We start from the raw sequence: 23,800 nt of genomic DNA, 5'->3' as shown, positions 1-23,800 counted from the left end.
TCCAAGGCCCTGGAGTCTGAAGATTCTAGTTCAGTGGAAATCTGGCTTTTGGGTTCTGGGCATCAGAAGCATCAGAGATCACGGGGCAAACCATAGGCTGGATAGCTGGAGAATCGCTACAGAGAATGAGGTGTGAAGGGTTAAAAAAAAAAGTGGGCACCCCCGATTCATCCTAAGACAGCATGGCACCTGCACACTGAGTTCAGAGACTGTCTGAGGGGACAGAGCAGCTGTGCTTTCGTGGAACAGTGTAAAAAAAATTGGCTAAGTGCATCCATTTATTTGAGAAAATGACATGGGTATGTCATATGCCTTCTGTGATGCCATTTGACTGATTTACACGGCATCACTGTCTCTGCTACATGAATACACAGCCATGCACCACACAACGTCCACTCGGGTAATGTCCAACCACGTATACATCCATGGTCCCACATGGTTAAAATAGAGTTCAGCAATCCCAATCGGAGAACAGGACGTGACAGTTGTAACTGGACATAGTGAACACAACAGCTGCCTGTGTGCAGCACGTGTATCTGATGTCTCTTGTATACAAGGTGATTGCGCTGCCAGGTGTACAGTACATATATAACCTATAATGTATATGTCTCGATAGTCATAATAAACGCCCATGTTACCGGCTTACGTAGGTACTGTACTTCCTATCATTATTTTAATGGGAACTTCCTTCTAAGTTTACTGTATAACAGTGTATGCTTCAACTCATAGACAGCAGCAGCCAACCTCATGTATCCCTTGTCTGTTGAGTGTTGTAGTGTTATCTCTTGTTTAGTTTTCTTTCGAAAATATTACCGCGAAGTGCATCATGGCTCCCAAATGGAGCGAAACCAGCGCTAGTGATAGCATCAGCAAGAGCCAAAGGGGAAGTATTGATTTGAAAGTGAAACAAAATGTTATTAAACAACATGAAAGTGGAAAATCAGCGAATGCTATTGCTCACAACTTAGGCACATCGCACACAACAATCATGATGATCCTCAAAAACAGAAAAAACACTCCCCAAGCTGTTAAACTGTTAAAGGTTCGGCTCCACTGAAAGCTACAAGGCTAATGAAAATGCAAGAGGGACCTATGTCAGGTGCAGAGAAATTGTTAATGATGTGGACTGAGGACCAAGCACCAAAGCAAATCCCTCTCAGCACGTTGAGGATCACTGCTGGGCACGAAGCTTGTTCGAGATGCTTAAAGAAAAATCAGGACCAGACGACAATATCGAGTTTGATGCTAGCTCTGGGTGGGTCAAACACTTGAAACAATGTTTTTCACTGCATAACGTGAGAGCCGCGAGTCTGTGAGGGCTGATGCAAAGGCAGCAGAAGAATTCGTTGAAAGCTTATATAAACTGATTGTAGACAGTGGTTATTTGCCCCAGCGAATTTTTAATATGGACAAAACCTCTTATTCTAGAAGCAAATGCCTGAAAGGACCTTCATCCATAAGGAGGCCAAGTCAATGCCAGGCTTTAAAGCTTTTAAAGATAGAGAGACAGTGTTGTTAAAAAAAACAAAAAACAGTGTTGTTAAGAGGCAATGTTATATATAAAATAATGTTCGCGCAATGTCCAAATCACATAACGTCCTATTTCACAAAACGTAGTGTGGACGTTAAGCGATGCATGACTGTATAGGTTATGTAAGCAATCTGGCAGCTTAAGCCTTATCATTTCCAAGGTGGCAGATGGTACGGAACAAGAGTACCTTTTCTGCCACAGAATCAAGCATGAAGGCATTACCATCCGGGCACATTTCTATTATCCCTTCACGATCACACCTTTGGAATATGTCCAGACTGTCATTTTGATAGTTCTTGGGTTGGATAAGGGAATGGTTGGCCCCAAGATCTATTTCCTAGACAGTCTGCCTTTTGCCAAATGTTAAAGGGAAGTGAGAAGTGTGTTCAACAGGTTTATGTTCTTGCTGCCTATGGGGTACTTTACTGAACACAGGTCAAAAGAGGGACTTTTGAGAGTAAGTTCTATGAAGTGGCTCTTGGCATTGATGTGACTTTACTTGCAGGATCCAGAAGTCATTGGGATCTGATTTGCTGGTCTTTGCAGCTCACGAGTGTGTGCAGTGTGGGGTGTGTGTATTCATGCCCAAGTCTGTAGGTTCAGTGTTTACTTTGCTTTATTCTCTGTAGTAAATATCTACTTCTATTGCCTGCACGCATCCATTCTCTCTTCTCCACTAAAACCACCCCAGTCTCCCCTTGGAGAGCTACCTTCTCCTACTTTTAGTCCAGTGGTGGTACCATGACTCAGATGCGGTTAGTAATTGTCTTCAATCTTCCTTTCTTCCAGGATTTGTCCAGGGATGGGCACATGACTTAATCCAAGCCAATTAGAACAACCTTGGCACTTTTGATGGAACTGCTGGGGCTACCAACCTAGTCTAATATAAGCCTGGAGTTACTGGAAGCCATCTTGTCACCACACAGAGATGTCATACCTAAAGATGACATAAACACAGAGAAAAGGAGACTTGAGATTTTGGGAAAGACAGCCCCTGGATCCAGCCATAAATGAAGCCAGATACACTGTGGACTTTCTAGTGTTATAACCCAACACATTTATTATTATTATGTTTTGCTTATGCCAGCTTTGTCTCTGTCACTTGCAACTGCAAGTCTTGTCTAAGACGGTCTCTCTACCTCCTATGCTTGTCCATCTGTAGAAAGGATCCTTACTGGCTATTGTCAAGTTTCTCCTTTGTTTTCTTCAACATGTGTCTAGGTCAATGGTACTGGCTTGGGAGTCACAGGGATCTGAGTGTGAACCCTGGCCCAGTCAAGCCACTTGGTTTGGTACAAGGAATTTAACCTCTTGGAACCTCAGTTTCCTCATCTGTAATGGAAGGAAAATAGCATCAACCTTAGAGGATTGCTGCAATTGTGACAATAACATATATGAGTGGCTATAAATTTTCTCCACAATACTCAAATGCAGGACACACCAAAATACTTTATTGGTTTTAAATAAAGTTAAATCTGGTTCTAGACCCCCGTTATCTAGAGTATTGACAAATTCAGTGGCAGGCATGTTTAGAGGCATTCTCTGACAACCCCCAAAGATACGCCAAATCTCGACGACTGGTGTTATGACTTAAAAAATGAGAGAGGGGCTGGACCTCAGTGCTTGGGGCTACCAGAGTCACAGTGCTCCTTCTGCTCCACGTGTCTGCTGCATGTATCCATTTGATCTCCAGGCCCCTGGCCTCCTGACAGACGTAGAGATCCTCTTCACCACCACCGTGTTTTCTTCTAGGCAGAAGTTTGACCACAGAGACTTTTACCTGTGCCATCAAAGTCTCGGCACCTTGTCCAGACTCCCTGGTATCCCACAGGGGTCTGTATTCAAGCAAGGTACCACTTCCAGCCACTTACGAAAACCCTAGACCTCCGGACTCACCCCCTGTTAATGGGGAAGAAAATGCTTTATCTGCTTCCTCACCAACTCCCCCAGCCCAGTCCCACCCCCATTCAATGAATTTCCACTTCTTAGACAGAAAAGGGGTGAGGGTTGTCTTCTGGATGTCTCCTAATTTATGTTTTTTACTTTGGCTGAGAGTCTAAATGCCCTCAGTACTAGTTTCTCCATCTTTCATACAAATGGAATTTTCAGTTGCACAAAATTGCCCAGAAGAAGGGTGACATTTGCCAGCCTGCATTGCAGCTGGAGGTGGCTAGGCCACTGAGCTCTGGCTAAGGAGATCTAAGGGAAATGACGGGTGGCAGCTTCTGGGACCCTTCTTTAGGAGACAGTTCTTACCTGCCCTTTGCCCCCTTCTTCCACCTGGTTGCCTAGAATGCAGATGCTGCCATCCTGGACCAAAAGCATGATGGTAATACCCTGAAAGACGTCAGAGCAGTGAGTTAGAAGAGGGCTGAGTCTTCAGTTACAAAAAGAGACACAGAGGAGGGAAACTCCTCTTCATTGGTCCCATGTCATGATGGTGGAAATTACAGCTGCCATCTTGTGTCCATCAAGGGAACAAGCCCAAGGACCAAGACAGCAAGACAGAGCTGAAAGAAGGAAAGAGCCCGGGCCCTTGGTGGCATCATTCACCCTGGAACCTCCCACTTCCACACTTGTAATGCGAGATGAGGTATTTTCCTCATTGCTTACCCACCCAGTTGCCATTGAGTCGACTCCAACTTACGGCAACCCCATGTGTGTTAGAGTAGAACTATGCTCCACAGGGTTTTCAATGCTGATTTTTCAGAAGTAGATCTCCAGGCCTTTCTTCCAAGGCACCTGTGGGTGAACTAGAACTTCCAGCCTTTCAGTTAGCAGCTGAGCATGTTTACCGTTTGCGCCATCCAAGGACTCCCCTCATGGCTTAAGCCACTTTTATCTGGGTATTTCATTACATGAAAACCCCCTAACTGATGGGACTAGAAGAGTACAGACTCAGAACACCAAGACTTGGCACTTGTTTTTAAGAAGAGGCAAGGAAAATCCCTCTTGATCTCTTGAACATCCTTCAGCAATGAGAACAAAACACAAACAGATATCTCAGTAAATTATCCCCCCCATATGTAAAAAGCACAGCATGGACCTGATACATTTAAGCAGTCAGTAAAAGGTAGCAATTTTTCTTTTTCTTATTAGCATAATGCCTCAATAAATGTTAGTTTCTGATCCTATCTCCTTGAATGTCTCTGCCTTTGCAGCTAAGTTCCCTAGTGCCATCACATTTATCTCCCTTCTCCCCTATTAAACCTGCCTCTTGAAAAGACTGTCAACTCACTCTCATTGAGGTGTCAGTGATAGATAAGGCTTAATGTACGACCGCATTCCCTAAAGACCAGACATTTTGCCAGTGAGATTTACATTTAATAGAGGATTAAAGCCTTAAGCCAAAGGAATGAATCTTTAATGGTGAAATCTGAGGTGCCAGAAAGCTGATGACATTGCTGGTGGGAATGTAAAATGGTGCAGCCACTGTGGAAAACAGTTTAGTGCTTCCTCAAAAAAATTAAGCATAGAATTACCGTATGATCCAGCAATTCTACTCCTACGTAGACACCCAAAAGAATTGAAAGCAGGAATGCAGATACTTGTACACCAGTGTTTATTGCAGCACTATTTGCAATAGCCAAAAGGTGGAAACAGCCTAAATATCCATCAACATGAGTGGATAAATAAAATGTGATATATACACACAATGAGATATTACAATCAGCCATAAAGAGAAATGAAGTCCTGGTTCATACTATAACATGAGTGAACCTCGAAAACATTCTGCTGAGAGAAACAAGTCAGTCACAAAAGGGCAAACGTTGTATGATCCTACTTACACGAAACATTTAGAATATGCACATATCTTAGAAGAAATACAACCAGGGTGCTCCTTAGAAGTGAGGATGGTGAGACTTCACCTTGCTTACTTTGGACCCATAATTAGGAAAGACCAATCACTAGGAAAGGACATTGTGTTTGGCAGAGGGTCAGTGAAAACAAGGAAAATCCTCAACGAGATAGATCGACACAATAGCCTCAACAATGGGTTCAGACCTGTCAAAGACCATGCAGATGGCATTGGACCAGGCAACTGTCTGTTATGTTATACGTAAGACGGTCATTACCTGGAGGTGACGCCACGGTAACTAACGACAACAACAACAGGAAGACCGAGGTTTATCAGTGGTTATGAGGGAGGGAGGGAGGGAGGAGGAAGGGGGGTGTCTTAGTTATCTAGCGCTGTTATAACAGAAATACCACAAGTGGATGACTTTGAAAAAGAAATTTATTCTCTCACAATCTAGGAGGAAGGTCCTTGTCATCAATCTTCCCTGGTCAAGGAGCTTCTCAGTACAGGGACCCCGAGTCCAAAAAAGATGTGTTGTTCTCTTGGCTGTTGTTTCTGGGTGCTATGAGGTCCCCAAGAGCTGACAGAGAAAGAAAGCCTTCCCATGGAGCTGGCACCCTGAATTTGGAACTCTAGCCTCCTAGACTATGAAAGAATAAATTTCTTTGTTAAAGTCACCCATTCGTGGTATTTCCATTATAGCAGCACTAGATAACTAAGATAGAATTTGGTTCTAGGAGTGGGGTGCCTCCAGGCACCTATCGGTGGAGCTAAAGAGCTTTGGAACACTTGATCCAGCAAGGCAGACTCGGGCAGTGAGGCCTTAGAGGCTGAGAGGCCAAGGAACCAGGAAGCAGAAGCTGAAGAGACAAGGAACACGGGAAGTAGAGCTGCTTCAGTTTCAAATGGTAGGAACACAACCTCTGGGGTCTCAAAGGGTGGAGTTGCCACTCAGATGGACTAGGAGAATGGGGAACCTCATACGACCAAGAAAGCAGTGCCAGAAGTAGAGCACACCCTTTGGACCTAGGGTTCCTGCCAGGAGAAGCTCCTAGACCAGGGGGAGATTGATGAAGGTCTCTGGACCTCCCCCCAGAGCCTACAGAGAAAGAAAGCCTTCCCCTGGGGCTGGCACCCTGAATTTGGGCTTCTAGCCTCCTGGGCTGTGAGAGAATAAATTTCTCTTTGTTAAAGTCATCCACTTGAGGTATTTCTGTTATAGCAGCACTAGATGACTAAGACGGGGAGTCTTTGCTTAAGGGACACTGAGTTCCAGTTAAGGGTGAAGGAAAATTTGGATAAATAGTGGTGAGGCTTGCACAATATGATGAAGGTAATTAATGTCACTGGATTGCATATGTAAACAAAAAAAAAGTTAAGAGGGCAAATGTTTTGGTGTCTGTATACTTACCACAATAAAATAAAATAAGAAGGCTGATGAAAAATTAATATTGAAGGGGGTTCTCCTTGATGATACCAATTTTCTCAAGGATACTGATGATGTTCTCCAAATTCTCCCAGATCAAAAACATCGTGCCAAATAGCAATTCACAGTGAGTGGCTGGCAGACGCAGATTCTTGACAAAGCTCGGTGGAGCAGAGCTAGAGTGGAAGGGGCACTGTGAAATCAAAGGCATAAGAAGAGGGTGTCACTCACATCTCCAGGGGGGGTGTCTGTCAAGCGAGTGAATCGGGCTGCCTGACTTTGTGGATGGGCTTCCCTGGAGGCTGGGGCTGTGCTGAGATGCATTTGTCTTTTGAAGGGCAGCTTCTTGCTTCCTCTTGACTTCGGTGCTTCTAGGCCTACATTGAGTTCTCTTCTCCCTTGACCCACCCCATCTGTGCCCTGATTCTGCACTGGGGTTCTCGCCCTGAGCCTCACCCTCATCTCCATTCTCCTCTTTGCTTGTCCTGACCTCCCCAAGTGCCTCCCTGGCCAGGACTGTGAGCCAGACTTGGGGTTTCTCCCCTCCTTGGATCCACCGCCAAATCTTTGGGGTCTCTGTTGGGCCCCGGCAGGACAGACATGACAGACTGCATTCCTGGTCCCTGTAATTCTCCTCACCCCAGCCCTGAGTTCTGGCTTCCTATTGAGATCCTGACTGATACAATGACCATAGTGGAATTCTACCCCCCTTTCCAAAAATGGTCCTCTTTTAGGGTCTCTGTCTCAATGAATGGAGCACCATGGGAATTAGTCTTACATCTTACATCCTTTTACTCTCACCCTGTCTAGCACACTAAAGGGGTTTATAAACGTTCCTTTCAATGGAAGTTATTTTTCCCCTTAGGGTAGGTCTTTTCCCAACACACCATCCATCTATCCATCCATTCATCCTCCTAGGCACCATGTAGGTATTGGGAATATAAAGCCAAATAAGATATAGCTTTTGTTTGCATGAGTTTCCTGAGTTAGGAGGTGGGAAGTCAACTCTCTGAGCTTCAGTAACGCCATCTAGTTAATGAGGATCGTAATAATACCTACCCGTTGGGGTTGTTGTGAGGATTAAATGTGGCAATGCTTATAGGGTTCTTGGCAGAGTGCCTGATATAGAGAGTGTTCAACAAATTTCAGTGTTATTTCTTATTATCACAGTAGATAAATTATAACATAGCTTAGGAAGGACTCAAGAAGAGGCAAGAACAGAGCATTGTGGGACCACCCTGTGCCAGCAACCTGGAAGAGCTTCTCCAGAGTTAAAGGATCATTGAAGTGCTTTGTAAATTGCTGGGCCTCACATAAGCGTAAGGTGCTTATTTGACCGGTCCAGCTATTATTCTTGCCCTTGTGTGACATCTCTTCCTTCTTTTTCCTCTTCAAAGCTACTCTTTTAAGTTCCATTCTGACCTGGTTTTATTCCTGCTAAAATGTAAGTCAGCACAAAAGAGTAACCCAGTGATTCACTCAGGATCTGCCCATTTATTTTTTCCATCTGAAATGAATATAATTTTGCCTTTATTGGTTTAAAAAAACTATGTTTATTGTTTTTTTTAAAAAATCACATGATACAAAGAAGTACAAAGAACAAAACGCACGTCAGTTTAAATCACTCAGAGACATCACTTTTAATGTTTTGGGTGAACCTCCTCCCAGATGTATCGTTATACGTTTCTATGAACTCTATCTAGCTCTACAGTTTTACATAAATGAGGTCATTCTATACAGCCAACCCCCTTTCTAGACCAAAACCATCAACAGAAAGAAAAAAAAATTATTTTATTTTATTTTTTTAACAGAAGCCCTGGGAAAATTAAGTCGGGCGATGCTCTCCGGTCTTTCTGGTATGACCACCAGATGGCGCTAGTTCTGAATTTATCAGATTTCTCGTCCCGAGTGCCGGTTGCAGAAATAAATGGTCAAGGTCCCAGGTCCTGGGCTCGGTCCTTCCCATCATTCTGGCCTAGAGCTGAAGACGGATTGCTTTTGTCTTCAGTGAGGACAAAAGTCATGGATGTGTTCTGACGTAGAGAGAATCTCTCCTATGCATCCACGCCGCATTCCACAACCCTCTTGGGTGGAGTAAGTTCTGACCTGTGTGTTAGTTATGTTTGTCCCTGTCATCTGCCCTATCCCTCAGCCTCCCTGCCATCAGATTAGACTGTGAGATCCCTCCAGGAAGAGATCAAGTGTCATAGCCCAGAACTTTGATCATATAAGATACTCAAGACCTGTTGAGTTTAAGTTTCAACAAGGTGGTTTGGAAAATAGTGGGTAGAAAACAACAACAGCAACCACCACCACCACCAACAATGTACGGTTTTTTTAAGCAAAAAAAAAGTATAGAAAGAATATCAGGGTTCAGAGTCAGAAAATCCAACTTTTGGTCTTGGATTTTTTATTAACTGGCTGGTTGACCTTGGACAAGTCAGTTGAACTCTCTGGGGTCAAGTTGACTCATACATATGAGGAGGGTTGAACAGAATGATTGCTAAGGTCCCCTTCAGCCCTGACATACTTGGATACGAAAGTCCTTCTTGGGTTTTTTTGGGGGAGGTCAAACTGCATCAGAAAACAGCTGATTTGGGGTGTGGCTGGGAGCCCTGGAGACTAGGTTCAACCAGCCCGAGCAGGGCATGACCTGAGTTCTGTTTAACAATCCACCCTCCTTGCAGAGCTGTCCGCGCTGGGCACCAGCACAGCCCCGTACAGCATAGCCCCATACATCATTATTAGATTGCCTTCATCATGCTAATTGACACAGGATGAAAAATATCCAGCGAAGGAAACGGCCAATGCTTTCACATTCAGCCCGAGTGGCCAGCAAATGGGAGGAACGGCTGTAAACGTTAACTGAGATTGAAAACAGGCCTGTTGCTATCTTGTAGGGTGGATGTTTCCTGTTACAGAGGAATGGATCCGAATGGCAGTGTGGGCACAGGGCGAGAGATGGACTCGGTGGTACCATGTCTGAGGTGTAGGGGTGTGGGGAAGACCAATGGAGAAGCAAGACAGAATCAGGACAGATTGAGAGGAAGGAGAAGGGGGCTGCTTTTGTCCCCTGCAAGCTGCAGTGATGATCATACCCTGTCTCTTGTGAAGTCTCTTGAGAATTATTTTCTGATAATGAGCACTGTAAGGGGGGCAGGGGCAGGGAGGGAAGTATATATAGAAATCCCTGTCCAGTCTTTTCGTCTAAACCCGTGGGTTCTAACTGGGGGATATTTTGCCCCCAGGGGACATTTGTCAATGTGAAGACATTTTTGGTTGTCACAGCGGGAGTGGGGGGATGGATGGATGATATTGGCATCTAGTGGGTGGAGGCCAGGGGTACTGCTAAACTTCCTACAATCCACAGGACAGCCTCCAACAATACAGAATGATCTAGTCTAAAATGTCAATAGTGGTTGAGAATTTGTGACTCTGGACAAGTAATTGAACCACTATTGGGTTTTTGTTGTTGTTGTTATGCTATATTACTAATGGCATGGTTAGATGGCTAGCAAAAAAAAAAAAAATAGTCCCAATTCTCTAGCCCTCTCTGCCCACTGCAATATGATGTTGCAGTCTCACCTGTTAAGACTGGAGTCCATTTCCCTACCCCTTAACCAGGGCAGACCTGTGACTTGCTTTGTCCAATAGAATGCTTCAGAAGTGACAGCTCGGGCCTAGGCCTCAGGGGCTTGGCACATTCTGCCATTTCTCTGAGCCTTGCTTCTGCCATGGAAACGAGCTGGGCTAGGCTACAGGAGGACGAAGACCATGGGGAACAGCAAAGGTGTCCTATGCGATGGCCAGCCAATTTCCAAAAACGTGAGTGCATCCAGCCTAGAGCAGAGCCATCTACCCAACCCACAACTGACCACAGACCATGAGTGGCCCCAGCTAAGAAGAAGCACCCAGTTGACCCATAGCCTTCTGGGCAATAATGAATTCTATTTTAAGCTACTGATTTTCAGGGTGGTTTGTTATGCAGCAGTAAATAACTGATACACATGGACTTGAAATTGAAATTCATTGTATGGTGAACTCTGAGGGGCACAGGAAACTTCTCAAGCTTTGCTTTCTTTCCTGATAGCTGACATTTTCATAAGTCCAGTAACCAGTTGCCATCAAGTCGATTCTGACTCATGGCGACTCCATGTGTGTCAGAGTAGAACTGTGCTCCATAGGATTTTCAGTGACTGATTTTTTGGAAGGAGATCACCAGGCCATTCTTCCGAAATACCTCTGGGTGGACCTGAACCTCCAACCTTTCGGTTAGCAGCTGAGCATGTTAACCGTTTGCAGCACCCAGCCTCTCCTTTAAATGGCTCAAGATGTTCTTAGCTGCATCCTTGGATACTGCAGTTAACGGGGTTGGGTAAACTCTGTCAGGAGACAGGTTGGCTTGTGAAATTTGCTTAGCCACTTGGGTCGTGGCAAGCAGAGGAAACCAGCTCTGACCTAAACAATAGCTAAAGGGCTTTTATGAGAGGGCACTGAGGAGCTGATGAATAAACAGTCCTCAGGAACATCAGACCCCCTCCAGGGATCTTAGCAGCAGGAATTTACGATTATCCTTCTGGAGCACTGCCCAGGGTGACTGTGTTTCGAACCACCTTTCATCCCCATGTGTTGGTGCTCAAGATTTAAACAGCAAGATGGGAGAGTCTCACTGGCTTTCCTCCTGTCATGTTCTCTGTCAACAGAGGTGGTATTGTTTGACTGGCAGCTCTACCAAAACCATATGGAGTGGGAACGGGAGTCTGACAGAAACAAAAGATGCTCTGTGCCTCTTTCCTGCTCTATCCTCCCTCTGCCTCAGTCTAGAACGTGACAAATTGGGAAAGGGGAAGGAAGTACGTTTAGGATCTTTGATGTATGCTCTGGAGAGCCAAGGCATCTCATCATGGCCTCGTTGGAAAATACAAAAGCTTAGACAACTCAAATTCACATTTAACAGTGCTCTTGGCTCCCGTGGACCCTTCCCCAGTCGCTCCTTACCTTGGCCATCTGGACGACAGAATTTGTGGCCATTTATTGGGAGGGGAAAGGAGGAGTAAGAGGAGAGGTGATCCCACTTGGAAGCTTTCTGTAAAGTCCTTATTCTTTGAGTTCGATTTGAACCAGGACATTTCCTGCCACTTAGGCCATAGTGGATATTAAGTATCAAAAAGACCTCAGAAGATTATTTGAGCCAAAGATTAAGCTTCCACTCTCCTTAAGTTGCCAGAGATCCCAAAATATCACAACTATGGAGACAAACAAGTTACTGTTTCCCTCTTGTAAATTAGGAAGGTTGAACAAAATTAGTGATGTTTCAACTTCTTAAAAAAATCTTCTGAATCCCTCTAATAACATCTTATATTGAACTCAGCTTCATACAACAATCCATGTGGTGTTGTCCTTGTGGAAGCAGTTGTGTGTGTGTTGGGGGTAAGGGTTGGCAGGAGAAGGAGGGGAGCAGGTTGGAGCCTTGGCCATACTCGGAAGGTTCTGGAAACATGTCCCTGGACCTCCTGGGTCTGTGGACCACAGTGTGAAGACTGTGGGACCACAGCCTCCAGCGCTTCTCTAATTCTCTGCCAAGGGGTAGAGATATATGTGATGTGGAGGCCATGGAGATGGCAAACTCTAGACCAAGTTCCTGGAACAGTGGAACCAGAGGAAATTTGGCTCCTTCACCAAAGATGTGCCCTAGGGAGGCAGCACAGCACAGAGCTTAAGAGCCTGCGATGCAAAAGAGGAACAGTTTTGGGTTGAGGCCCCTCAGCTGGCCAAGTCTATTAAATGCGTTGAACTTTACTATCTTCATCTGTAAAATGGAGAAGCGATAGTATCTACTTCCTAGAGGTGTTGAGAGAATTTTGATGTAATAATTAATGTCTGGTGCTTGGCATTAAAAAAGAGAAAAACCAAACACATTGCCGTCGAGTCGGTTCCAACTCATAGCGACTCTATAGGACAGACTAGAACTGCCCCATACGGTTGTGCTTGGCAGAGCGCCTGTTATATTAGTGTTATCTATTAGTACTATTGAGGCATTGGTGGTACAGCTGTAGAATTCTCATCTTCCACGTGGGACCCCAGTTCAATTCCCAGCCAATGGAACTCATGCGCAGCCACCACCCATTTATCCTTGGATGCTTGCATGTTGCTGTGTTGCTGAATGGATTTCAGCGGAACTTCCAGACTAAGACAGACTAGGAAAAAAGAACTGGAGATCTACTTCTGAAAATCAGCGAGTGAAAACCCTATGGATCGCAATGGTCCAATCTACAGCTGATCATGGGAGTGGCACCGTTGTGTGTGTGTGGTCACTATGAGTTGAGGGCCACTAACAACAACAATTAGTACTAGTATTACTGTTGTCAGCCAGGAAGTTGGGGGCTGGGATCAGAAGGGTGAAGCCGTTGCTCTTTTCCCTCATTACACCACCTCGTGCAGAAAAGGAGATAAAAAGGGCTGTGCCTCCCCACACACTCGGAATTCACTCCCAACATTCTCCTCTACAAGGCCAGAAAACCCAGTCCCCTTTCTCTCTCTTTGTCTCAGAGGACTATTTACTTTTCCTTTCATCCTCTGGCAAGAACACCAGGAGAGAAATTAAAGTAAAAAGGGCTAAACTGTCTGCGATAGGAGAACAGCGCATGTGATAATGATATATAAAGCTAAAAGCACTAAGTGGGCAAAACTCATGCTATAGAAGTGAGTAAAACCAAGATAAATCCGTCCCTCGAGAGCTATAATACATAACTCAAATAACGGGAGCAGCAGGGGTCTGCAATCCCTTGGAAGAGCAGTTTGCTCTCCAGCAGTGTGGAGCCTCTGCCCTGCATCCCTAATTCTCCAAGTGCTCCTGGACAGACGGTCCCCACCACCAGCCCCTGGGGTTACTGCTGGCTGGAGTGGGTTACTCCTGAACAAACCTGGGCAGAGGCAGCCCATGCTAAGGGCAGCAGAGATCTGAGGTTTAACCCAGCTGCACAATGAAATAGAGACCTGCATGGACACCCATAAGACCCAAGGTTTTAGTTCTCCCAGCATCACTTTTTTTTAATTGTAGTAGAAGTATACACAAAAAAGCACATGCCAGTTCAACAGTTTTTACATGTACAATTCAGTGACACTGATTACATTCTTCAAGTCATGCAACCATTCCTGGTGTTCTTTTCCAAATCATTCTACCACCATGAACATAAACTCAATGCCACCTAAGCAAAAACTCCCCCTTTCTCCCTCCATCCCACCCCAGGTAACCACTAATAAGCTTTGGTTTCTATATATTTGCGTATTTCATACAAGTGAGATCATATAGTATTTGTCCTCTGGTGTGTGACTTATTTTGCTCAGTGTGACGTTTTCAAGGATCTTCCCATGTCATGGCCTGCACCAGGACTTCACTTCTCTTTGTGGCTGAGTGGTATTCCCTTGTGTGTATATACCACGTTTTGTTTATCCACTCGTCTGTTGATGGATATTTCCATTGTTTTCACATGCCTCTACTACTTTTGAGTTGTGTGATCTTGAGCAAGTTTCTTCACCTCTCTGAACCCCAATTTTCTCAGGTGGAAATTGAAGAGAGAAACGTTTGCTACCGTGGGGAGTGCAGAAGCCTGTTCAGCAGGGTGTTTTTGTTTTTTGTTTTCTTTAACACTATTTAAAGTAGTGGATCACTGGGGAATTTGTGAGAAATGCAAATTCTTGAGCCACACCCCAGATCTATAAGTTGGACACTCTGGGGGTGGGGCCAAGTCGACTCTGTGGCAGACAGTTTTGGATTCCCTTTTTTTAGGGATAGGTGTATTTTGTTGTTGTTGTTTTGTTTTGTTTTTTATGTTCACATGTGATTTTTGTTGTTGTTGTGTAAATGTACACCTACTCCTCACTTATCAACTATCTCGTTATACAACATTTTGCATTTAAGATGACAGTAAAAAATCTACTGACTATTTTGTGCATTAATGACGTACATCTGGCAGTAATGAACACTGAGGTGTGAGGCGAGAATAACGCTGGCTGTAATGGTTAAGGTTTTATGTCAGCTTGGCCGGGTTGCGATTCTCAGTGGTTTGGCAGTTATGTAATGATGCAATTTGGCAGTTATGTAATGATGTAGTCATCCTCCGTTTTGTGATCTGATGTAGTCACCCTCCAGTTTCACATAATGCCAATTTTTGTGTAATGACCTGGTCTTTGGAACCTAACCGTGTCAATAAGTGAGGAGTGGGTTGTAACAAAGCACTTGCTGTTTCAGCATTTTTTATACAATTCAGTTACTTTAATTACATTCATCATGTTGTGGAACCATCGCCTTAAGAGAATCTCAGTGCCCCCTGATCAATGATCCTGTTTTCTCCCTCCCTGCCACCCCTGGTAACCACTAATACACTTTGGTCTCTATACCGTTGCTTATTCTAGATATTTCATCTAAGTGGGATCTTACAATATTTGTTCTTTTGTGACTAACTTATTTCAATCAGCATAATGTTTTCAAGGTTCGTCCATGTTGTAGCATGCATCAGGTCTTCATTTCTCTTTATGGCTGAGTAATATTCCATTGTATGTGTGGTTTTGAAGTTCAAAAGCCCAAGTTCTAAAACTGACAATATGAGACTTTGGACATTTAAAGCCTTTTCTCTGCTTTTATGCTAGCCCTTCCTTAGACAAATAAATGCCATAAAATCTTGTTGGAGCTAGAGTAGGGGAAAAGGAGACTTAGGAGTAACAGGAACTACTTGGAGGAGAGATCACAAGGCAATGATTTCAAAGACTATATTTTGCCACATGTACTTTTAAGATAAAGAGGGGCAGGCCATTTCACCCAGCATCCCTGGGCAAGCTTACCCTTTGTTCAGGAAGCTGTACATACATATCTTGTTGAGAGGACTGAAACTCAAGTTAAGAATGAAGCTGAGCCACAGTTTCCTCTCCCACCTCACATTTCCATGCACCATGTAATAACTCTTTACCCTGTGACTATCCCAGGAATCTCTTTTTGCTTTTGACCCCATAGAACTTAACTAGCTAGTGCAATCCATTTCCATCATTCATGATAGCCATCTGGGTATTACTTTGATGAGAGCTGGCTGAAGAAGCTGCTTTATGTCTATTTTAAATCCGTATTATGCTGTTTTCAATGTGTTTTTTTAATAGTTACATTCTGAGGATCTTGGATTTTGCAGTTGCACACTTCTAAGTGCAATCTCACTGTCGTGTATCTTGGTGAGAGGGGATTTAAAAAGGATCCGAAATTAGCCCAGCTTTCTGTCTGATTAGAAGTGGCAAAAAAGACCTCCCAAGGCCATTCCTGGAAGTATGAAATTCCGTATTTGGCAGGACAGAGAGAAGGGTCAGGTGAATATTTAAATTTTACATTTGTATAATGCATTAAAATTTATAACATGCATTCATATACATTACACACGAAGATGCCATTAGAATAGGTAATATTAAACCAGTTACTACTGGTAAGACGACTCAGACTCATGGCGATCCCATGTGTGCCCCACGTGTGCCCCATAGGGTTTTCAATGGCAGTGATACCCCACGTGTGCCCCATAGGGTTTTCAATGGCAGTGATTTTTGGAAATAGATCAGGACTTGCTTTCAAGGAACCTCTGGGTGGACTTGAACCTCCAAGCTTTTGGTTAGCAGCCACCCTTTTAGTTAGCAGCCGTAGGTCTTAACCGCTACGCCCCCAGTTCTCCTGATATTAAAAACCCACTGCTGTCGAGTCGATTCCGACTCATAGCGACCGTATAGGATAGAGTAGAACTGCCCCATAGAGTTTCCAAGGAGCGCCTGGCAGATTTGAACTGCCAACCTCTTGGTTAGCAGCTGTAGCACTTAACCACTACGCCACCAGGATCTCCTGATATTAGGTGGGCTAGAATAAGTAGGGATTGATAATATTGAACAAATACTCAAAATGTTACCAAATATGTTCTTTAGTTAAGAATGCTCGCTGAGGGTTATATTTAACTTTTTAATAAAGTGATCTGTTTTACTTTATACAGTAAAAGCATCTCAGAGCAGAATATCCTTAAGTATTAGTAAGCAGATCAGACCCTAAAGCCCCAACCAACACCACATTCTAACTACTCTACAGAAAAAGCTTTCTAGAAGGTTTCTGTGTAAAGATGCTCTGTAAAGATACAGCGGTGCCTCGAGGCTAAATCTCTCTAGGCTGGTTCTTAAGATGACCTCAGCTTCCTGGAGGCCAATCTTCCCACCGCTGTCCTGGTCAATGAGCAGACTGTACAGTCTAGTTCAGTCCCTCTTTCCCCCAGGGGACCCTCACGGCACTGATCTGCTCCTCTCTTCTGGGGAGAAAAATGGTGGTTACCCCTTTACTTGGGAGGTTGTGTGGAAAGAGGATAAAGAGGCGAAGGAAATGGGGTCTGGAGCCTATGTGTGGAAGTACCAAGTCAGTCCCCAAACTGGCTTCAGTTCTCCAGCCCCACATTCCATTGTTGTTGTCGTTGTTGTTGTTACCTGCTGTCTAGCTGGCCCTGACTCATCGCGACCCCAAGCAAAACAGAATGGAACACTGACCAGTTCTGTGCCATCCCTATAATCCGATGTGGATAGGAGCGTTTTGATCCATAGAGTTTTCACTGGCTGATTTTTGGAACTTGATTGCAAGGCCCTTCTTCCTAGTCTATCTTAGTCCAGAGGCTCCGCTGAAACCTGTTTAGTATCCTAGCAAGACACAAGCCTCCACTGACAGACTACTGGCGCTGTGCACGAGGCGGACTGGCTGGGAATCAAACCCAGAGTCTCCCTCATGGAAGGCGAGAGTTCTACCACTGACCTACCACTGCCCCTACCAAGTTCCATTAGAACGTGGACACATCCAGCTGACCTGCTTCATGGAAAGGAGATTAGACTTTGGCTTTGGCTGTCATTTTAGAGAGTAATGAAAGGTTTGCCCCTCACCTTCCGTGCTCTGCTATAACACACAAACCTACATTACCACTTTGCAGCTGAGCTTTGACATCAATAGTTAGTTGCATCTCACTTGTCAGATAACAGACAGCTCAAGCGCCACAGGGGAGGGGGTAGTCAGAATTCAGCTACCTTGGGAACTACCTTAATTGCTGAACAGGATGACAGTGAGGAGGGCCACGTAGCGGGGTGCACCCCTGTATTTGTCCTTTCTTGGCTTGGCAGGGGTGTGGGGCATGCTGGGTTCTGTAATTCCCTTCTTCCAGGTCTTGCCATGGAGTCCAGATCAATAGGGATTGAAGAAGCTAAAAAGGAAAAATGAAAAACCATTGCCATCGAGTCAACGCCGACTCATAGCCATCCTACAGGACAGAGGAGAACTACCCCATAGGGTTTCCAAGGCTATGATCTTTACGGAAGCAGGCTGCCACATCTTTCTCCCACAGAGCAGCTTGTGGGTTTGAACTACCAACCTTTTGATTAGAAGCCAAGCGCTTAACCACTGTGCCACCACCAAACCAGAAACCAAACCCATTGCTGTCAAGTAGATTCAAACTTACTGAGTCATAGCCACTCGCTAGGACAGAGTAGAACTGCCCCATAGGGCTTCTAAGGTAATCTTTATGGAAGCAGACTGCCACGTCTTTCGTCTGTGGAGAGGCTGGTGGGTTCGAACCGCCGATCTTTTCGGTTAGCAGCCGAGTGCTTAACCACTGCACCACCAGGCTGCCTTAAAATGGTAATAACACCACCAATTTCATTGAAAACATAGGCTAACATGCCCTGGTAACTGGTAGTCATTACTAAAGAGAAGCACAGCGGAGAGGATCCCATAGGGAAGTGAACGAATTCAGCACGATGACACTCTAGTGTCTGCCCCATCTTCCTCTTCTTCCCGCATCTTCTCCCCCAGGTTGGTTAGAGGTCTCATCATTACTAGTTTGCATTTCTATTTTAATCATGTTATAGGTTTACAGTATCTTTCTTCCTGCATCTTTATATGCTATAATTTTGGGTACTATTTTTACACAACGAGGCCATTTTTAACCGAGAACAGATTCAATTGTCTTTCAGCATATATCATTGTTTATCTTAATTAATGCTAAAATATTCTTGAGGGAAAAACACATCCCACAGAGTATTATGCAAGGAAACTTTAGCATTCATTTTTGCCTCCCTCTTGTCTGGCATATCAATTTATAAAGGTTTGAGCATCCTGTTATTTTGATGATAATAACGCTCTTAAATCCAGGCACCCATCTGTGGGAATTAAGTCACAGGGTGTCAACAGCAAGTTGAGGGATTAGCACCAGCAAGGTGGGTACTGGGGGTGGGGCATCGACAGCTAAAAGAGGAAGGGAACTCTGTCTTTGAGAAGTCATAGGCTTCTTCTCAGAGTTCCTGGATGGTGCAAACAGTTAAGCACTCAACTACCAGCTGAAAGGTTGGAGGTTTGAACCCACCCAGAAGCGCTACGGAAGAAAAGCCTGGCAATCTACTTCTGAAAGGTCACAGCCTTGAAAACCCTATGGGTGGCCATGAGTCAGAATCAACTCAACAGCAACTGACAACGACAACAAGGCTTCTTCCCTGAATTATCCGTGGAAGCTTTCCTGGATTAGAGCTCAGTCAGTCAGGGAGTCTGGGCTGTGAGCTCTTCTGTCTTAGTAAAGCCATTAAAACTCTCAGCCTGTGATGGGGCCTCTTTGTTTTTGCTCAGCATCTTCAGCAACCGTTCTCCTTTCTTCTAATCAGATGCCTCTCTTGTCCCTCTGGAAATCACTCTTTCCATGCTCAGCCCAGCTGTTTTGAGGGAAGCTGACTCTCCCCTCAGTGCCAGGAGGTGGAGGCATGAGGCGGATCTAGCTTATCAACATGTTATCGCCCTGGTCATAGTGATTGAGTCAGCAGTGACGATGTGACCCAGTCATAGCTAAGGAGACTCAATGTTGGAACTTTAACTGGAACCATTGGGAAAAAGGGGTTCTCTTTCTACTGGGATGCTAAACTGGAGGAATATTATTAGCCTGGCACTGCTAGTGGTCATCTTCACTACAGAAATGAGGAGAATTTGCCTAAGAATGAAGGTAACATGAAAGAAACAGAGCTGAGAGATGGAGGCGGAATCTCGATGATATCTACTGGACCCTAGATTAGTTCTTACTTGAAGCCGGTCTACCCTCTGGACCTTTAATGCAAGCCAATCAATTCCCCGTTTGCTTGTTAGCTTGAGTTAGGTTTCTGTCACTTGCAACCACAGGGTTCTGAGGAGTGAAGGGTTCCATCTGGGAACTGTGAGCAGCCACGTCACTGTTAACTGGGGGGCATGATGTGATATCGATGACATCTGGGGGACTGTGCATGTGCAGACATCTCCCACCCCAGAGCTGCTTGTCTTGATATCGGTATCAAGCAATGATCAGGTTCCAAGCACCCTTTAAATCACACAGTCAGCCTAGAGGAAGCCCTGAGAGGCTGGGTGACATCATGGTGTAATATGTGGAGCTTCACTAGGTAATTCTAGAATCTCTGAGGTGGGTTGATGGGAAGGAAGTACTTTGGGAGAAGAAAGGGCTGGGACTGGGAGAATTAACCTTGTTCTAAAAGGATGTGGTGGACTCGGGCTCTACCCTGCTAGAGGTGTTGCTCAAGGGCCCTGATCTGAGTGGGCACGTGGGACTTGTGAGTCATGGACAAGTGTCCCAGGAACTTATAATATTTTGTTGAAATTTTATCGCAAGTCAGATATTGCCCTAAATCCTATAGAATCCTGTCGACAAACCTATGAGTTGTGGGTCTCATTATCTTTATTTTACTGGTAAGGAACTGAGGCTTAGAGAGGTGAAGTGATTTAGGCATAGCCAGGATTTGAACTTATGTCTATCCAGCTCCAAAGTGGGTGGTGACATTGGTTTCTGGACTCGATACAGGACTTTGGCCAATGGTTGGGGGATGTGGAAGAGGGGAGAGTGTCCAACCTCCCAAGGTTTGAGGGCTGCCAAGACTAAGCATTTGATCAGAGCCTCAACCCTACAGGGGCAGACTGTTATCCCAATGGAGGAGTGGAGTTGACAGAGAAACTGAGGCAGGAGCCTGGGACTGGAGTCAACAGAGCACAGGGGCTAGTTGGGAGGAATTCAATAGTGGGTTCACCAGGTATTTGGGGCTCTTGACAAAGACCAGGCACAGGGCTCCAAAACTAATTCCAGGTCCTCTTCCAGGGCTTTTTAAGACTTTGTTCAGGGCTAGGAGAGGCTGAGGGAGGCTGAGACTGACAGAGAAAGGGAAGGAGAATCTTTGAGTTCTGAGATCAAAGAAAAGGGGTACCTTTTATTCATCAAACAGCTATTATGTATTACCTAACATGTGGTAGTCACTATACTAGGCTCTTCTTCCCACGCTGTGAACTGAGGCTCAGAAAGGTGCAGCGATCTGTCTAGGGTCACACAGGAGCTGAGCTGGGGTTAGAAGCCAGATCGACTTAAACTCAAAAGTCTTTGCATGGCACCAGGATGAGTCTACATCTCCGAGAGTGTTAGAGCCACCAATTGATCATCAGCTGTGGGATATTAATATTAAGGACAGCTCACTTCCACCAAAAGTTACTCTGTGCTTGGCGGTGAGCTAAGCACTTTGCTGGGATTATCTCCTCTCATCCTCAGAACGACCCTATGTTTGTTATTATTGTTGTTTGCTGTTGAGTGGATCCCAACTACTAGTCACTCTATATGACAGAGTAAAACTATGTCATAGGGTTTCCTAGGCTGTAATCTTTATGGGAAGGAGCCCTGGTGGCACAGTGATTAAGTGCTTGGCTGTGAACTAAAAGGTCAGTGGCTTGAACCCACTAGCCACTCCATGGGAGAAAGATGTGGCAGTCTGCTTCTGTAAAGATTACAACCTTAGAAACCCTATTGAGCAGTTCAACTCTGTCCTGTAGGGTCGATATGCGTTGAAATCCACTTGATGGCAACAGGTTTGGTTTCAGTTTTTTTTTTTTTAATTTATATGGGAGCCAATCACCAGGTGTCTTTTCCCATGGAGCCACTGGTAGGTTTAAAACACCGACCTTTCAGTTCCCAGCTAAGCACTTAACCATTGCGTCACCAGGGCGCGTCCCTGTGATGTTTAGTTAGGTATTTTATAATTGTTATTATTATGGGTGTTGCTGTTATTGAGCCCTGGTGGCACAGTGATTAAGTGCTCGACTGCTTACCAAAAGGTCTTGGTTCGGACCCTCCAGCTACTCCACAGGAGAAAGGTGGCAGTCTACTTCTATGAAGATTACAGCCTTGGAAACCCTGTGGGGCAGTTCTACTCTGTCCTATAAGTTCGCTCTGACTCGGAATGGACTTGATGGCAAGGTTTGGGTTTGGGCTGCTGTTTTTTTTTTTTTTTTTACTGTTATTATTCTTATTATACTGATGAGGAAACTGAGGCTGAGAAAGGCAACTTGACCTCTATTTGGTCAAGATCACAAAACTAATGACTGTGGAGTCAGAATCTGAACCTAAGCAGCCTACACTTTTCGACATGCCCAGGCTTTTAAGCATGACACCTACAACTGTGCCTCAGTTTCTTCACCTGTAAAAGGAGGAAAATGGTTAAGCACTCAACTGCTAGTCAAAAGGTCGGCAGTTCAAACCCACCCAGGGGTGCCTCGGAAGACAGGCCTGGCAATCTGCTTCCGAAAGTTCACAGCTATGAAAACCCTATGGAGTGCATTTCTACTCGGTACACGTGGGGTCGCTATGAGTCACAATGAGCTCAACGGCAACTAACAACAACAAAACAATGCCCACTTCCTCAGGTTATGGTGAGAACAAATCGAACTCGTACACGAAGGGCATAGAAAGGAAACTGTTGGGCACCCAGGAAGGGCCCGGTCAGGCTGGCTCTCACCACGGTCATTTCCATTTTCGCAACACCCTTTCTGAAATGCAATTTCTCCTTTTTCCCACGGCTAATCCGCAATGCTCCCTTTTACTCAGATTTTACTAGGGAAAAAAGCGAGGCAGGCTGGCACGGGCTGGGGCCTCTTAGGGTAATCCTGAGGCAAGAGATAAAAGAAGCTCACTTGGCACAACTTCATAAACCCATTTTAATCCAAACATTGATTTTCCTTTGGAGTAATCCGCTTCCCGTTCACAGGCGCAGTCCCTTCACGCAGCTAATACAGACGTCTGAGTCTCGATCACGTTATTGAGATAAAACAGTCACCTTCTTTCATTCTTGTATTCACCAGTCACCCTGGGCCTCGCTTTCTCTTTGTTCATCCCCTCCCTCCCAGCATCACTTACTGGAGTCCCTTCCTATTCCCTCACCAGCCATGACTCAAGGTGAAGCTTCCAAATACCGACAAGTAGTAAAATATGAGAGATTGAAGCAAATTCCAGTGAAAATAATGTGAAAACATATTATTTGCCCCAGACACATACCTCTCTTTTGATCTGACTTGTCCAGGACATTTTTTTTTTTTTTTTTAATGCTCCTTTGATAGCGCAAAGCAAGCGCAAACGCTAAAAGGAAACCTTATGTCTTTGTTGGGAAATAGTCTGATGGAGGTGCTTGCTTTCTGATGGACAAAGGACCCTTTAAAGAACATCATTTGTGTTTTTTTTTTTGAGGCAGCACGGCTTTCTTCGGTTTGGGCTTTGAGATGGGAGTTTGGGGAATGGAAAATTTCCCTGAATAAGAAATCAGAAGCTTGACTGACACAGCTACCTCTCTGTTAACACGACAACAGTCAGCAATTACTTTTTGATCCAAAGTGTGAGGATGAATATAAGGTAGAGCAAATCATTCCTTTTCTTCTAGAACTTCAGCTCTGCACCTGAGCGGAATTCTTTTTTTTCTTTCTTTCCTTCTTTCTCAGTCTCAAAGATTCAATATAATCTATAGCTAGAGATACCTATATTAGCTGCAGCTGGGGGAAAAAGCAGTTGGCAAATTCATGAATCAGGGCTTCTTTTCTTCTTCTTTTGTGTAGGGTAACTGTCCTGATAGCTTACAGATGATTTGTAACCAACTGTGAGTTGGTTCCCGGTGTCAGCACATTGCGCAGTTGTTTAAACCCGACTGTTCATCACGAAGGGAAGGA

This window comes from Loxodonta africana, chromosome 12 (genome assembly GCF_030014295.1).
Source record: "Loxodonta africana isolate mLoxAfr1 chromosome 12, mLoxAfr1.hap2, whole genome shotgun sequence".
NCBI classification, from domain to species: domain Eukaryota; kingdom Metazoa; phylum Chordata; class Mammalia; order Proboscidea; family Elephantidae; genus Loxodonta; species Loxodonta africana.
The sequence above is the reverse complement of the archived record's forward strand: the minus strand, read 5'-3'. Positions refer to the sequence as shown.